This window comes from Callithrix jacchus, chromosome 14, assembly GCF_049354715.1.
Source record: "Callithrix jacchus isolate 240 chromosome 14, calJac240_pri, whole genome shotgun sequence".
Lineage (NCBI taxonomy): Eukaryota > Metazoa > Chordata > Mammalia > Primates > Cebidae > Callithrix > Callithrix jacchus.
The window spans coordinates 66,392,793-66,409,609 of NC_133515.1; the positions used below are offsets into that span (position 1 = coordinate 66,392,793).

General features: G+C 40.1%; 1 protein-coding gene across 2 annotated transcripts in view; it reads right to left on the reverse strand.

Moving 5' to 3' along the window:
- The window catches only part of FOXN2 (forkhead box N2), a 70,898-nt gene extending 59,261 nt beyond the window's left edge, over positions 1 to 11,637 (reverse strand). Inside the window, exon 1 of one of the 2 annotated variants that reach the window (XM_035272614.3) lies at positions 11,499 to 11,637. The gene's annotated coding sequence lies outside the window, so the exon portion shown is untranslated. Of the gene's footprint in view, positions 1 to 11,179; positions 11,288 to 11,498 lie in introns of those variants that run through there. The other variant, XM_002757772.7, reaches the window with a different exon arrangement.
- Positions 11,638 to 16,817: the final 5,180 nt, after the last annotated feature.

The following is a 16,817-nucleotide window of genomic DNA, read 5'->3' on the forward strand; positions in this document are numbered from 1 at the left end:
TGTGGCGCATTCCTGTAGTCCCAGCTACTCTGGAGGCTGAGGCAGGAGAATTGCTTGAACCCCGGAGGCGGAGAGTGTAGTGAGCGCTGAGATCTCACCACTGCACTCCCAGGCCAGCCAATAAAGCAAGACTCCATCTCAAACAAAACAAAACAAAAAAACCTACTTCTAGGAATCAGATGAAAAACAAAGTAACAAAAATCGTTTGGAATGATCTTTAAAACAAGTTTAGTAAAATTATATAGCAAACCATGAGACCATTTTCTCAATGTTTCTTCCTCATGTTTGGTAAACAAGAGGATGAATGAAAAGTCTACTATCTTATTACGTAGCACCAACCTGCTCTGTTTCTCACATGTAATATGTGCTTTAAAAGTACTAAACATTTATTCATTCTTAGAATAAATTAAAACTAATAAAATGTGCAGAAGATTTTTTTTTAGTTAAGAGATACTCAAAAACTGCCAAGAAAACTAATTTTTGTGACAATCATATATAGTCTCAAAAACAAATATAATTAAATTCAGCAAACATTTACCCAGCACGTATTATGCATTCTAGCCAGGGTCTTCTCATATCTTCCGATCCATTCTCCCCAATACTGGCAGAACCATCTTTCAAATCTCAAAAGCCCCCTTTGAAACATCTCATGAAGTACAGCAAAAAGCAAACAATTCAAATGCTACAAGGGTAGGCAACAAATGAGTGAAGAGGGGTTGATGTGGGACAACAGAGAATGATGGGGACTGCGTTACCTAAAAAAAGGGCAGCTACTTATAAGCTTTAGTCAATTACTCCATGAAACCAGTGTTGCCACTATATCCAGTTTTTCAAGAAACAGAACTCGGGATTTTTGTGCAAAATGTACCAATATTTAAATGTTGACCAAAATATGCAAAATTCAAAACAAAAATCACAAGTCAAACAGAACACAGCTGTAGGTAAAGTCTGCAAAGTGGCTTGTAGCATGGGGTCTGATACCTATGTTCCAATGGTTGGGTCCCTAGATGTCCTCAGAATTGAATAATGGTAGTCTTCCCAATTAAAAGGAAGAGTGTTGTGAAACTTTAGAACCTAGAATCATTAGTTCATTAACAGATGACAGAACATAAGAAAAAGTAGAAAAGAAACATTTGATAGTCACCACAAAACAGCTTAACTATTTTTGGTTGTGATTGTTTTTATAAACAGTGTGGTTGTACTCACCATTTTGTACTGCATATATGTTATATGGTCAAACTGTCTATCCTTAAAATTGCTCCTAGATTGTATGACAGAATCAAATATATATATGTATTTGCTTTTTAGTAGAAGAACACCATGAGAATGCAGAACACCATGAGAACCCAAAGAAACTATGGGCCTCATAAAATCTAAAATTTTTGCTATGGTGGCCTACAAGTTCCCCAAAATACAGATACAGGAATACAGACTTGTGTTTATTTCATACTATCCCAAGTGTCTTGAATATACTAAGCTCTTTCACTCCATCACGCTTTTTAGAAGTATTTAAGCCCCTTCACCCCATGCTTTAAAACTGCTCAAAGTCATCTATCTCTCTCTGAGCCTCCCTTGCATTAGTGGTGAATTATTTGCTTTTTCCACTATGCTTCCTTGGCATCCTATACAGAACCTTATTACAGAACTTACTTGCAGCTGGGCATGGTTGGTCACGCCTGTAATCCCAGCACTTTGGGAGGCCAAGGCAGGCAGATCACCTGAGGTCAGGAGTTCAAGACCAGCCTGGCCAATATGGCAAAACTCCATCTCTACTAAAAATACAAAACTTAGCCAGGTGCAGTAGCGTGTACCTCTAATCCCAGCTATTCGTGAGGCTGAGACAGGAGAATCACTTCAATCTGGGAGGTGGAGGTTGCAGTGAGCCAAGATCGCACAACTGCAATCCAGCCTACGTGACAGAGCAAGACTCCATCTCAAAATAAAAGAAATGTACTTGCTATTATAATCATGTATAATTATTTGCTTACCATTCTATCTCAGCCACTAGACCTGTAGTTCTTAAACTTTCAGTGTCATCCACCATAAGAAATGTATTTTTTTCAGAGACCCACAATACACATATACATATATAACTAAAACAAAAATTTCATAAAATAATACTTTTACCCTTACCACATATAATGTACTAAATTTTTTTTAGATATGTACTAAATTTGTTTTAGATTGTTTTTTAAGAAAAGCTGGCCACAATTCAGTCACTCATTTAAGAAATACTACATTAGAATATAAATCCTTGTTGGCAGAACTGATTACATTCATTTTTGTTCTCTAGCACAGATCATAACATTTAGTGAATATTTAAATGTTTAAATGAATGAATAAATACAGCAAATGCTGTACTAGAAAAGTGAAAGAGTATCTTCATTGCTTTGGAGCAAGTAAAAAAAAAAAAGAGAGAGAGAAAAGTGAAAGAGTAAGACTTTCAAGTCAAGCTGACCCACCAGCCACTAACTTGCTTATGCAATCTCTGACAAATGACTGAACCTCCTTGAGTCCCAGAGACTACTACTATTTACTTAACTTCTATAACAATAAAGTAGCAACATTCCTGCCAGACAGTAAGCATTCTATAAATATTAGTTTCTCTCCCTAGCTTGTATTCTTCCTTACTTCTTAGGGACAGATCAAGATGCAAGCATCTCATCCTAACAAATATTCATTTTTTAAAGACTTCAGATTGTAGTACAAAGATTAATGATTTTTTTCAAGTCATAGAGATTAAAGTAAATACCCAGTATTACATTTACACAATTTCTCATTGTTTATGAGAATATGACATTCCTTACAGCATTATCGAAAATTAAATTATAGCCAGGCGCAGTGGCTCACATGTGTAATCCCAGCACTTTGGGAGGCCAAGGCAGGAGGATCACTTGAGGTCAGGTGTTCAAGACCAGCATAGCCAACATGGTAAAACCTCGTCTCTATTAAAAATACAAAAATTAGCCAGGCGTGTGAGGCTGGTGAATTGCTTGAACCCAGAAGGCAGCGGTTGCAGTAAGCTAAGATCAAGCCATTGAACTCCAACATGGACAACAGAGCACAACTCCAACTCAAAAAAAAAAAATGAATTATATACTTATGGGTCTAGTATAATATAACCATCCCAGTACATAGTAGACACAGTAAGGACTGCAGTTGTTGCTATAATTATTAATAACTGTTGTTCAATCAGCATAGAAAGAGGTAGTATTTAAACTGAATTTTTAAGGATGGAAGGGTTGGACACAGGCACAGTGCAGTCTATAAAGTACCAGTAAAATCTTAATTTACAAAAAACCTCTTCCCTTTTTCTCTGTATTTCTTCTTTTAAGAAAAGGAAACAAACTACAGAGATATAAATGTGTCAATTTCCTTAATTCTCTATCTCCAAGATTTTATACGAAACTCAGAATAACTACTAACCCTGTATCAATGCAAAATTTGAATTTAAATATTGGCCAGGTGAGATGGCTTATAACTATAATTCCAGCACTTTGGGAAGCTGAGGTAGGACAATCCTTAGAGCCTGGGACTTTGAGACTAGCCTGGGCAACACATTCAGACCTCACCTCTACGAAATCAAAAAATTAAAAAATTACTCGGGGAACACCTCTGTGGTCCCAGCTACTCGGCAGGTTGAAGCAGGAGGATCACTTAAGCCTTAAGAGGTGGAGGTTGCAGTGCACTGTGAATGTACCTTGCACTCCAGCCAGGATGAGGAGTGTGACTCTGTCTCAAAAAAAAAAAAAAAAAGAAAACCTTACATATATAAAAATTCTGTTCAGTGGGCTATACAATTTAAAATGTATTAATGACATATTTTAGAAAGAATTGCAATTAACAGTTCAAAGTAAGAGTGTTTTTGTAGTTAACCCAATCTATAAGAAAAAATATTAACTGGAATCTTTACTCAATAATTTTTTAATCAAATTTTATTCTCCAATAAAATTGGTATTATTTGGTTAAAGACATTCCCAATAATATTACCAATCCTAGGATGGCAGCACTATTCTACTCTTCTACTAAATATATAGTAAATTCCCTCCAAAAACATTTATTATCACTCTAAAAACTTTGATTGATATTTTTATTTCCTCAGCCTCATTTTCTTTTTCATAAATAAATAAGCACAGCTCCTCATAGAAGAGACCAGGGTCCCTGTTGTTTTCCCCATATGTTTTCTCCAATACATCTTTCAAACCACTTCTCAGAAGCAAAAGGGCTTGAGTGACACAAGCACCAATATCTGTAAAAATACTAGCAATAAGGCAAAAATTTTCTCCTAACACCTGTAAACACTGTTAAGATAGGAAGGTAGTTAACAGTAATAAAACTATCTCAGTGATTTAATAGTAATATATCTATGTGGGAAGAATCAAAGTAATTTTCCATTATGTGTGTTGGAAGCAAAAAAGATGGCTATTTTTATGGTATATGTATTTAACCTTTATGCTAACAGCATATATTCTAAATGTTTACTCAAGAGTGTTATTTATTATGTAGCCTTTTAGGGCTTCAGCAATTTTATGTTTATAACTGTCAACGAAATCAGGACCTAAGGTGAGGAGACACATCCTATGTGATGTTTAAATCAGGCAGACTCCAGAAGAGAAATGTCTCTCTTGCTCACCACTGTATTCTTAGCACCTATATACAATAGATACTCAATGAATATCTGTCCAAGTTTAAGTATTCATTTATAGAAAGAAAAATTAGGTTGAGGGAAATTAAAAATACATGAATCAAAATTAGGTTAAGGCTTTTGAGTATGGGATGCACTAAGTGACTTGCTTCCAAAGGAGAGACTGGAAAGAGGTAGGAAAGTTTGCAAAATTCGACAAACACCTCAACCATGTGATCAAGGTAAGCATCATCAGTTTTATCACGTTGTTAGTTTGTATCCTTGATACGATGTGATGAGATTGGCACTTCATCTCTGTTACCTTTCTCCCTAAATCATAATCCCAGTCTAATCACCAGAAAAATACCAGATAAATCTCAATTGAGGGATAGTCTGTAAAATTTCTGACAAGTACTTCTTAAAATTGTCATAGTCATCAAAACAAAACAAAACAAAAGTCATTGAAAGTGAAATTCTGGAACAGAAAAAAAGACATTAGGGAAAAATTAGTGAAATCAGAATAAACTTTGTAGTTTAGCTAATAATATTGTAACAATTTTGTTTCCTTAATTGTGACAAATATACTATAGTAATGTAGAAAGTTGAATAGGAGAAACTGGGTAAGGTACACTCAGTGTACTATCTTGCAGCTTTTCTGTAACCATAAAGCTATTCTAAAATAAAAAGTTTATTTAAACAGAAAAGTTAGGGTAAAGGGAATAAAGTATACATGGATCAAAATCCCTTGGAAGCAGATAATAATAAACATTCTTTTGATTCCCTTATATTTAGTGGCAGGACAGGGATAGCATTCTCATATAGAGGAAATAAAATTACTAATAAAACAATACTACAAGCCAGGTGCAGTGGCTCAGACTTGTAATCCCGGCACTTTGGGAGGCTGAGGTAGGTGGACCACCTGAGGTCAGAAGTTCAAGACCAGCCTGGCCAAAATGGTGAAATCCCGTATCTACTAAAAATATAAAAATCAGCCAGCCGTGGTGGTAGGTACCTGTAATCCTAGCTACTCGGGAGGCTGAGGCAGGAGAATCACTTGAACTGGGAATTGGAGGTTGCAGTGAGCTGAGATCATGCCACTGTACTCTAACCTAGGCAACAGAGCTCCAGACTCTATCTCAAAAAAAAAAAAAAAAAAATATATATATATATATATATACACACACACACACACACACTATAGGCATTGTACACATTTATAGTATTAATTATGAAGTCACATATGACCAAAGAAAATGCTCCTTAAATATTAGTTTCCCAAAGCATCAATCTTTGTTCTCAACACTTTAAAAAAAAATTTTTTTTTTTTTGAGACAGAGTCTCACTCCATTGCCCAGGCAGGAGTGCAGTGGCATGATCTCAGCTCACTGCAACCTCCACTTCCTAGGTTCAAGAGATTCTCCTGCCTCAGCCTCCTGAGTAGCCAGGACTACAGGCATGCGCCACACCTGGCTACCTTTTGTATTTTTAGTAGAGATGGGGTTTTGCCATGTTGGCCAGGCTGGTCTTGAACTCCTGACCTCAGGTGATCTGCCCACCTCAGCCTTCCAATGAGCTGGGATTACAGGTATGAGCCACCAAGGCTAGCCACAAATTCTTTATATTAGCTGTCATCTCTTTAATATCCCACATATCACTACAGGTCATATTATACTTAGTTTACACTTAGCTAACTAAACTTACCATCTTTTTAATAATGAACACCCTCCCGAACTCCCTCTAACAGTTATTAACTTTTTCTTTAATAGATCACTATCCTTCTAATTTTTCTGCATTCCCACAGTCAGTCTTGTGCATTGTACTCAAAAAATATTTCCTCAAATAAGGATTTTATATCATTCCCTAGCTCAAATGCTGTTTTAAAAAAATATTAAACCCTATTTCAATTCAGAAGTGATGTTTTCAAGACCATCCACAATTGGTCATTCTTTGTACCTTTCACTTGTGAAAAGAGACCTTTCTATCCAATTCTCCACTTCATACCATAGGTCCTACCTTTCCTTTACTCAGAAAATAGTCAAATACTCACTAAGCACATAATGCCTGTCTGAGAAAATAAGACTCCTTTAAGTGCTCAAAGATCTTATAATCTAATTGGGGTGACAAAACCTAAAAATATTATTACAAGTATGGGAATTTGCCTTGTTCAATGCTGTATCCTCAGTTCCTATAACAGTGCCTAATGGGCTAGGCTCAGTGGCTCATGCCTGTAATGCCAGCACTTTGGAAGGCAGGGGTGGGAGGATTGCTGGAGCCCAGCCTGGGAAATACAGCTAGACCCCATCTCTTAAAAAACAAAACAGAACAATGTCGAGCACATCGTAAGTGCTCAAAAACTATTACATGAAAACAAGGCAGTACAGAATGCTACAGCACAAAAGAATCATATGCTATTAGAGAAGGGAAAGAATTTTCAGTTGGAGAGGTGAAGGTGGGTCTAACATTCTATAAATGTAAAGGCTCTCAGGGTAATCAAGAAAGATATCAGGAAGTCCTCAAGGCTGGGCATCATGGCTCATGCCTGTAATCTCAACACTTTGGAAGGCTGAGGTGGGAGGATCATTTGAAGCCAGGAGTTCAAAAGCAGCCTGGGCAACACAGCAACACCCTGTCTCTATATTTTTTTAAAAAGCCCTCAAGCTTGTGTAGATATTCAGTAGTTAAGAGGATATATAAAGGTATATTTCCAACAGAAGAGTGCTATATCAGCAAAGTTATAAAGAAAATAAAATTGTTATACAACACTGAGATAATGAATAATGAATAGTTCCTACAGGTCAGCGGAAGGTAAGATGGGAGAAGATTGGAACCAAAGTTAGAAAAGTCTTGAGAATAAATTTGGTATTCATGCTTAATATACAGGGCATTGGTCATTAGAGTGATATAGTTTTCAGGAAGATCAAGGGAAGTAACATGAAGGTTAGACATTAGAAAGCAAGAGTCTTAATTTCTCCCAGAAGTGTCCCTTCTCTACTCGAGCCCTCTAAAGTCTCAGTTTCCCTCTCTTAATTCTTATGGCACCTGTCTACATCATATACTTTCAGTTCTAATTGTATCCTCACATTGTAAACTTTTTTCCACGCATGCTAATAATCTCTTAACCTAAGATTTGAGATTTCTTTTCTTCTGAGAAATCAGTAAAGCATTAGGCCATCAAAACTTTATTTTTGGAAGCTCTTTTTGAATTTATGTAAAACTCATTACCAAAATGACAACAATCCACAAGCAAAAAAAAAGGACATTAAAAAATACACACACACACAAGGAGCAGCTAAATATGCTGCCCTAAGAACATGATTAAGTCCGTTTTGTGAAGTACTTTTTAAAGTTTTCTTTTGAGAGCTGGATCCCATAACTAAGAATGTATAAGCAAGTTACCTTCCAGCATATGTTTTCGGTACCTCTTGTTTTATATTATTTTAAAAATTATTTCAAAAAATTTTAATATGCTGGGCATGGTGGCTCAAGCCTGTAATTACATGCCTGTAATTCTAGCACTTTGGGAGGCCGAGGTAGGTGGATCACTTGAGGCCAGGAGTTCAAGACCAGCCTGACCAATGAGGTGAAACCCCGTCCCTACTAAAAATACAAAAAAATTAGCCAGGTGTGGTGGCAGGCACCTGTAGTCCCAGCTACTCAGGAGGCTGAGACAGGAGAATTGCTTGAACCCAGAAAGAGAAGGTTGAAGTGAGCCCAGATCATGCCATTGCACTCCAGCCTGGGGGACAGAGCAGGACTCCATCTAAAAAAAAAAAAAAAAAAAATTTTTTTTTTAAGTAGAGATGGTGTCTCACCAAGTTGCACAGGCTGGTCTTAAACTCCTGGGCTCAAGCAATCCTTTTTTTTGTTTGTTTGCTTGCTTGTTTTTGAGATGCAGTCTTGCTCTGTCGCCCAAGCTGGAGTGCAGTGGCCTGACTTCAGCTCACTGCAACCTCTGCCTCCCAGGTTCAAGTGATTCTCCTGCCTCAGCCTCCCGAGTAGCTGGGACTACAGGCATGTACCACGAGGTCCAGCTAATTTTTGTATTTTTAGTAGAGACAGGGTTTTGCCATGTTGCCTAGGCTGGTCTCGAACTCCTGACCTCAGGTGATCTGCCCACCTCAGCCTCCCCAAGTGCTGGGATGACAGGCACCGGCCACCGCACCTGGCTGAGCAATCCTTTTTTAAGAGATGGGAGTCTTGCCACATTGTCCAGGCTGGACTTGAACTCCTGATCTAAGAAGATACTTCTGCGTTTGCCTTATATAAGTATTTTGTAACCTCATTTATTTTTCTTTCTCAACTAAAAACTGCTCTCACTGTTCAGCACATATACTCATTTCTCAATTGTATTGTCTTTTCTGCCCTGAGGCCTAGATACCATTTCAATATCTTTATCTATTAACCTCTCTGATTGAGCACCACTGTTATGGGGTAATTAAAATTCCAGTAAAATGGTATTGCTATAACTTCTCTATACAGTTCTTTTGCAGATTTTAAATGGTTCCTGTGATTTAACATTCTTCAAGTAAAACTAATTCAAATAAAAACACACATTACAGAAATAATTCAAATCTACCAAAGCATTCACAAAATGAAATGATGTATTAGTAACCAAGGATTGTCCTTAAATTCTCTAAAATTTTCCAAACTCTCTAAGTTTATTTTGTATCTTCAACTCTTTGATCTTCTACTTTTATATATTCTAAAAACTATATTTCATTCTCTTAAAATCTGTTCATGTTAACATTCATATTAACTTAACATTTTTCAAAAAAAAGCTTTAAAAAGTACACAAACATAGAAATCAAATCACTACTTCATCCCTAAAAAAGTATTTTCACAGGTAATTTTATTTACTTACGTTTAGATCCTAATTTTTATGTTAAAAGAAAAAAAAAGAGATTTTTCTAAAACTGTCCAAAAGAAATCCTCCAGATAACGCGATTATTTCTGATTACATCAGAATCTCTGATTAATGGTTTTGAAATTCAAGTAATGTTTTTTCCCAGAGTTGGCAAACTACATAATGCACTATTCTATTATTCTATGATGGTACCTAATAATGCTGAGGTTTTAAAGATAGATCATCAAAACAGCAGAGAACGGCAAAAACAAAGAAAGAAAGACAACACGTCAATATACACCTTAGAAGAACTGCAGGGCAACAGAGGTTAAGTCTTAAGACTCGGATGAAACAAGCATGAATGGTTACGCTTCCTCCTCTTCGCCATCTAAGAAAGCACCAAGATAAATGTGCATGCGAAGTGACAGCACAGTTACAAAGCCCCTGGCTACCAGAGAAACCTCAGCCCCTAGTGCCGCTACAGCACTCTATTACACTCAGCCGGCCACGTGGCTGTCACAATCAGAAAAAAGACAGGAGAAACAGCTTCAAGTAATCTGGAAACACTTAACTGCCCTCCTCCCCGCACCTCGCAGTTCGGGTAGGAGAAAGTAAGTCTGTCATTTCTTTGCACCTGAAGACTTTTTTTTTTCCCAGTACGGAGAAAATGAAGACTTTAAAGCAGAAACCCAGTGCAAGGACACTGCGAGAGTGTGGCTCCCCAGCGAAGCAGACACCCCAACTCTCGAGAGCTGCGGTGAGAACAGAGGCTTGCTGCAAAGGTGCAAAAGGGGGTGGAGTTAAGTAGGAGTGGAGGATGGACCACTGAGCACATGGGCTGCTTTCTCCTAACTACCACCATCCAGCCGAGGTCCACACAGGCTGCTGCTGCAGTGGAGCAAACTCGGAAGGCTGAAGGGCCTCTCCCACCGCAGACCTCTCACCTTGCCAGGAAAGACAGGACTGGAGGGCAAAGGTAACCACAGCCCCAAAGGAGGTGGCGAACAGGAAGTGTCCATATTGCAGCATTAAAACATTAGCTCCCTTCGAGGCCCCACGAGGCGGAGGAGGGGCGAGAGGGCGCCGGGGTCGGCCACCACCACACCCGGGACCTGCCTCTGCCCATTACAGCGTCCGGCCGCCCCCGTCGCCTCCCTGGGCACTACTTGGCGGGGCCCAGCCAATCCCAACCCCTGCCGGACGAAGACTCCAAGCCCGGCACGTCTCGCTCCACTTAAAGCCGGAGGAGGGGGGCGTTGCAAAGACTCCAAGGTGCTTGGGGGACTTCTCTAATAGCAGATTCCAGCCCCGAGCCGAGCTCTGAGGGTCCTCGGGGCCCCTTCCACGCCTTCCCGGAGGAAGACACCCTCGCGGCGATTTCCGCCGCGCGACCGCCCCTCCCGGACGGTCACCACCTCTAGAAAAAACTCGTAACTCCTCACGAGCCACACTCCCCTCAGTTCGACACCCCCAGGAACCCACACACCACCAGAGACGCGCGCCGGGAACACCAGCGCGCCGGGGACACCCCCGCGCCGGCGCAAATTCCTCACGGGACATCTGCCTCCGCGCCCCACGCCTGGCGCCGGTCGCTAGCGCTGCCTCCGCTCCCGGGAGCGGCTACGCGGGCCGGGGCGTGGAGCGCGGTCACCGCGCGGCGCCGGCCCGAGAGGGCACCGCTCCGAGAGGGCACCGCTCCGCCCGGGACTCACCGTCAACTCGGCCTACCGGCCAAGAGGCGAGGGACCGGCCGAGGAAGACAATATGGCAGAGCACCGCAGCTGTTCCCTGTAGCTTCCAGCAGTCGCCTCCGGGAAGACGCGGCAACGAGCAGGCAGCGGCAGCTGCAGTGGCGGCCCAGGCAGCACCACATCCCCCTCCCGCTCGCTTCCTCCCCCTCCCTCCCCTTCCCCGCTGCCATGGCAACGCGGCGCCAAGGAGATGAGCCCCGCCCCTTCTTCCCGTCCCGCCTCCGGCGACCCAGAGGAAGGGGGTTCGGCCGGCTGTTCCCTGTTCCCGCCCACCTCCTACCGAAGGGATGGGCCTGGGATCCGGCGGGCTGCCCGGAAAGGCGGCTGGGGAGGGGGTGAAATGCAGCGTCCGGAAGGGCGGGGCTCACACGGAAGGCAGGGCGGAGGCGCTATGGGCCGGTGCGGGTTTCGGGCAGAACAGGGCGGGGGAAAGCGGGAAAAATGGAAAGGCCTCGCCTGTCAGGGGAAGGACCTATAGGAGTGCGGCGGAGGCACGGCGCGGCCGCTGAGTGGCCGAGGAGGCGCGGGGCGGGCAAGGCTGCCGCAGGGCCCGACGGCCCTCGTTGCCTGTGCCCGGACTCCGGAGACCTTCCTCGACACCCCGAGTTATGTGGATTTCCGCTAGAGGCATCCGCCATTGGCTAGGCTTTGAAAGCGTTTTAGGAACGGTAAAACATTGCTGTAACTTAAAAGTAGTGTTACTCTATCTTAACTGAAATGTTCTGTGGAAATAAGTCAGTGTGTTTGCGGTAGGGAAAAAAAGACTTAAGGATCAAATTCAAAATTTAATGTGCATAGAATTTACGGAAGCTAAGGACTTCACATGCATTGTCATATCCGTAATAACAACATAGCCTTGCCACATGAAAGACAGGAGTTCCCATTTAAACCTGAATTTCAGATAAATGGAGAGTTTTTTAAAATATAAGAATATCTTGTTTGGTATATACTTCCTGGTTGTTTTGGTTTGTTTTACTAAATTTGTCAACCCTATCTAACTCATGGAAACTTTACAGATATGGAAACTGATGCTTAGAAGTAGAAACTTTACAGATATGAAAACTGAGGCTTAGAAAAATGACCCATCAAATATATGAGAAGTGGCAGCACTAAGGCTCTAGTTTGCTATGAATATGATCCTGATAGTTACATTTCTGAGTTTCTCTATCAATATCTTCAAAAACTAGAATAGTGATACCTATCTCACAAAAAGAAAAGGTGTACGAAGCCCAAATACTGACTGAGCATGTTCACTTTGTGCCCAGGCTCTGAGTATAAGGTGAGCTTTGCATGAAACAAGCTACCTGCTGACAATAAAACAAGTCAGGTTGTGGGGCTGACAGCTACAGAATAATTATGGGCGTCAGAACACATTTTTAAAATGTAGGCGGGGTATGGTGGCTCACGCCTGTAATCCCAGCACTTTGGGAGGCCGAGGCAGGTGGATCAGGAGTTCAGGCGTTCAAGACCAGTCTGGCCCACATAATGAAACCCTATCTCTACTAAAAATACCAAAACTTATCTGGGCGTTTTGGCGTGGGGGGGGGGGGGGGTGCCTGTAATCCTAGTTACTCAGGAGGCTGAGGCAGGAGAATCGCTTGAACCTGGGAGGCAAGGTTGCAGTGAGCCGAGATGGCACCACAGCACTTCAGCCCAGGCAACAGTGAGAGACTTTGTCTCAAAAAAAAAAAAAAGTAAACATTGATCCCATCATTTCACAGATGAAACACTGCACTCATATAATTTGTTCAGTCATCTACCAGTTCCATTTGTCTTTCCTTGCACTGTCCTGCAGGGCCTCACAGCTGCATTTGGAAGCCACAAGGCAGATGTACAATGTGCTTCAATTGTAGAAGAAGTTGCTGTGAGTTCTGCCTTCGGAGCAATCACTGTTGCCCACTCATATGGACATGTTGAAGGAAATTCCTGGAATGGGGGTATAGTAGAGACAGAGCAGGGAAAAGAAGGAAGGGAAGATTGAAAGAAGATGGAGCCACAGCCTCCTCACACCTCAGTCTTGTTTTATTTCTGTCAGCCATTGTGGTGGCCACTAACGTATCTTAATTTTCTTACAAATTATTTTACTAATATCTTACTTGATATATTGAACTTTAATTATATTTCATCTTCATCGCTCTTACTCCATTTATTTATTTATTTATTTATTTATGAGACAGAGTCTCGCTCTGTTACCCAGGCTGTAGTGTAGTGGCGCAATCTCGGCTCACTGCAACCTCCACCTCCCGCATTCAAGTGATTCTCATGCCTCAGCTGGGATTACAGGAGGGTGCCACCACACCTGGCTAATTTTTTTATTTTTACAAAATACATATTGAACATATTGATGTTTAATAACGTTTGTCAATGAAATAAGTAGAGATAGGGTTTCATCATGTTGTCCAGGCTGGTCTCAAACTCCTGACCTCGGGTGATCTGCTTGCCTCCGCCTCTTAAAGTTTTGGGATTACTGGCGTGAGCCACCGTGCCCAGCCATCCATCTATTTTAAAATCAAGTAGCTAAGCAGTCCTCTTCAACTGTAGAAGAATCACAGAATTTGAGAACTGGAAGATACTTCAGAGATGTGTCATTTAGGAACTCAACTTATCATGAGACAAAGCCAGAAAAGTTATGTAATTTGTCCAAGATCAAATAAGGAATCTACTGCACCCTCATTCACTAAATTCCCTCTCCTGATTTTTACCAACTGATTCAACCCAGAAAGTCTGGGCATATTTAAATAATCTTTGTGAGTAAGGCTCAGGTCTCAGCAAATCTGTTATGCCCTTAGTTTACAATCCAAGGATACTTGTATACCTACAGGCATTTTTAGAGGACTTTGAACATCTACCAAGGAAAAGCCCTGATTAAAGATAATGATGATTCAGAGTGAATACCTTTTCCCAGGAGTTTGCAAGAGTGAAAAGACTAGGAAACCAGAACTGAACTCTAGGAAAAACATCCCAGCATTTAAGAACTTTTGTGAAGCTTAGTATTTTTCTGTCTCCAAATTATTTCAAAGGAACATATTCAGTGATAAAATTTACTGGAAGACAAATGCATTAGAAAGTATGTTGTTTAAAGTGCCCCCATGCTTAGGCTAAAAAGTGATAGAAGCTCAAATATGTGTTTATGTTTTAAATGTATTGATCATTGTATAATGCTACATAAGTTCAACAAAAGACTTTGATCATGAATTGATGGTTCTAAAAATAATCAGTTTGTCAATAAGAAGTCTAGACTTCAAGCCCCTTGAGGTCAAGAACCATGTTTTTCTGTGATACAATTTCTTAGAATAGCTTTGGGTACAGTAGTGATGTTCAATAATGTTTGTCAATAAAATAAGTAATCCCAAATTCTATGATACCAGGGCTAGTATATAATGTTCCTAAATACTGGTCTGCTGCTTGGGCTAAAAGGTTAGAATTATGAATGAAAGTCTAATGATCCTGAAGGATCATTTTCAATGCATTTCTTAAAAGCAACTACCTATATTTAACATCTACATTTTTGTAAGTCTTGGTATGAACTGTAATTTGGACCAGTCCTCCTGCTGAGGACACTAGAAAAGCTCAACAAAATAGAAACGATATTAGCTTGAAGGCATTAGAGAGCTAAAAAGTTAATGAGGAATTACCAGGCCATGATCTGGGGAATGATGGCAGTCTATTTGTCCATTCCATAGAGGGCTGCTGAGAGGATAAGCAGGAATGGGGAACAGAGATTGGAGTTTAGGGCATATTAAGAGAGAAAGAGGTGAACTCTGTTGAAGACCCCTTGCTTTGAACAAGGAATTCAAAAGGCTACATCATAAAAGGAAAGAGTCTGTAGCTCAGCTTCAGATCATCTCAACCTTGAAACTGGATTAGGGTAATTTCTTTGAGTTCATGCCCACAAGCACTTGGCAGAACCGAACTGAAATCCTTTCTGGAGTAAAATAATATTATCTAGGCCTCAAATAATTTCCACAGATAATTTGGATAACACAATGCCTACTACACAATTTTTTTAAATCAGTTACATAAGGAAATAAGAAAAATATAGCAGAAACAACAGAAAACAAAAACAGACCCCAAAGGGGTCAGAGAGTGAAATTATCAGGTACAGATTTAAAAATAACAATGCCTACTATGTTCAGATAAATCAAACACAAGATTAAATATTTGAGCAGATGACTAGAAACTTGAAAAAAGAGCTAGATGAATATTTTGGAACAAAAAAAATTTACTAACTGAAAATAAAGACTCAATGATGGGTATAAGAGCATATTAGGAACAGATAAAGGTAGGATTAGTGAACTAGAAGGTAAGTCAGGAGAAAATATTCAGAATGAAATACAAAAAGGAAAAAGGATGTAAAAATATAGAACACATAGAAGATATAGTAAGGAAGTTTAATATTAACATAAATAAAATTTCAAAAGGAAAGGGAAAGGTATTGAGCATAAATAATGTTTGAACCAGTGACTCTCCATCTGGATTTTTTTTTTAAATTCACACAGCTGGTATACAGACTCATCATGAAAAAATTGCTAAAGTCTGAAGACAAAGAGAAAAATCTTTAAGAGCAGTCAGAAAAAAGAGAGGACTTAAAAAAAAGAAAGAAAGTTAGACTTGCAGTTGACTTTTTAACAGAAATAGCTCAAGCCAGAAAATAATGGAATGATAACTTTAAAGTACTGAAACAAATATTTTTTAAGAATGGAAGTAAAATTAAGGAATTTCTGAAGGAACAAAACAGAGTATTGACAGTAGCATTCTATGGGCAGGAGGTAAATGATCCCAGTTATAAGGTCATAGATATGGTAGGAAATAAAGGTCAATAAAAATGATAAATATGTGGGTAAATCTAAAGGAATATTGATAGTGACTGTATAAGACTATAATAAGCATATCTTCTGTATTTCAAAATACACAATAGGCTGAGCATGGTGGCACTTTGGGAGGCTGAGGCAGGAGGATTACTTGAAGGCAGGAGTTGGAGACAAGCCTGGGTAACATAGTGAGATCCCATTTCTACATAAAATTTAAAAATTAGCCAGGCATGGTGGTACATGCCTGTAGTGGAAAGCTTCTTGGGAAGCTGAGGTGGGAAGATTGCTTGAGCCCAGTAAGCAATGATTGCACCACAGCACTGTACTCTAGCCTGAGCATCAGAGACCCTCTCTCTTAAGACACACACACACACACACACACACACACACACAAAATAATAGTATATGTTAGGAAAAGGTAAATGGAATCAAGAGTTCTAAAATCAGTGCATTTTCTAGGAGCATGGAAAAAGTTATAATTAATATTAGACTCTAGTAAGTCAAGAATGCATCTTACGATCTCTAGAATAATTATTGAGAAAATAATAAGAAACTATATGTATTAGTTAGGATTCTCCAGAGAAATAGAAGTAGAGGCTTAGTAGCCTAAAATCTGTAAGGTAGAACAACAGGCTAGAGACCTAAGGAAGAGTTGCAGTTTGAGTCCAAAAGCAGTCTGCTAGCAGAATTCCTTCTTGCTCATGGGAGATAAGTCTTTGTTCTATTAAGGCATTGGATAAGATCCACCCACCTTATGGAAGGTAATCTGCTTTATTAAAGTCCATGGA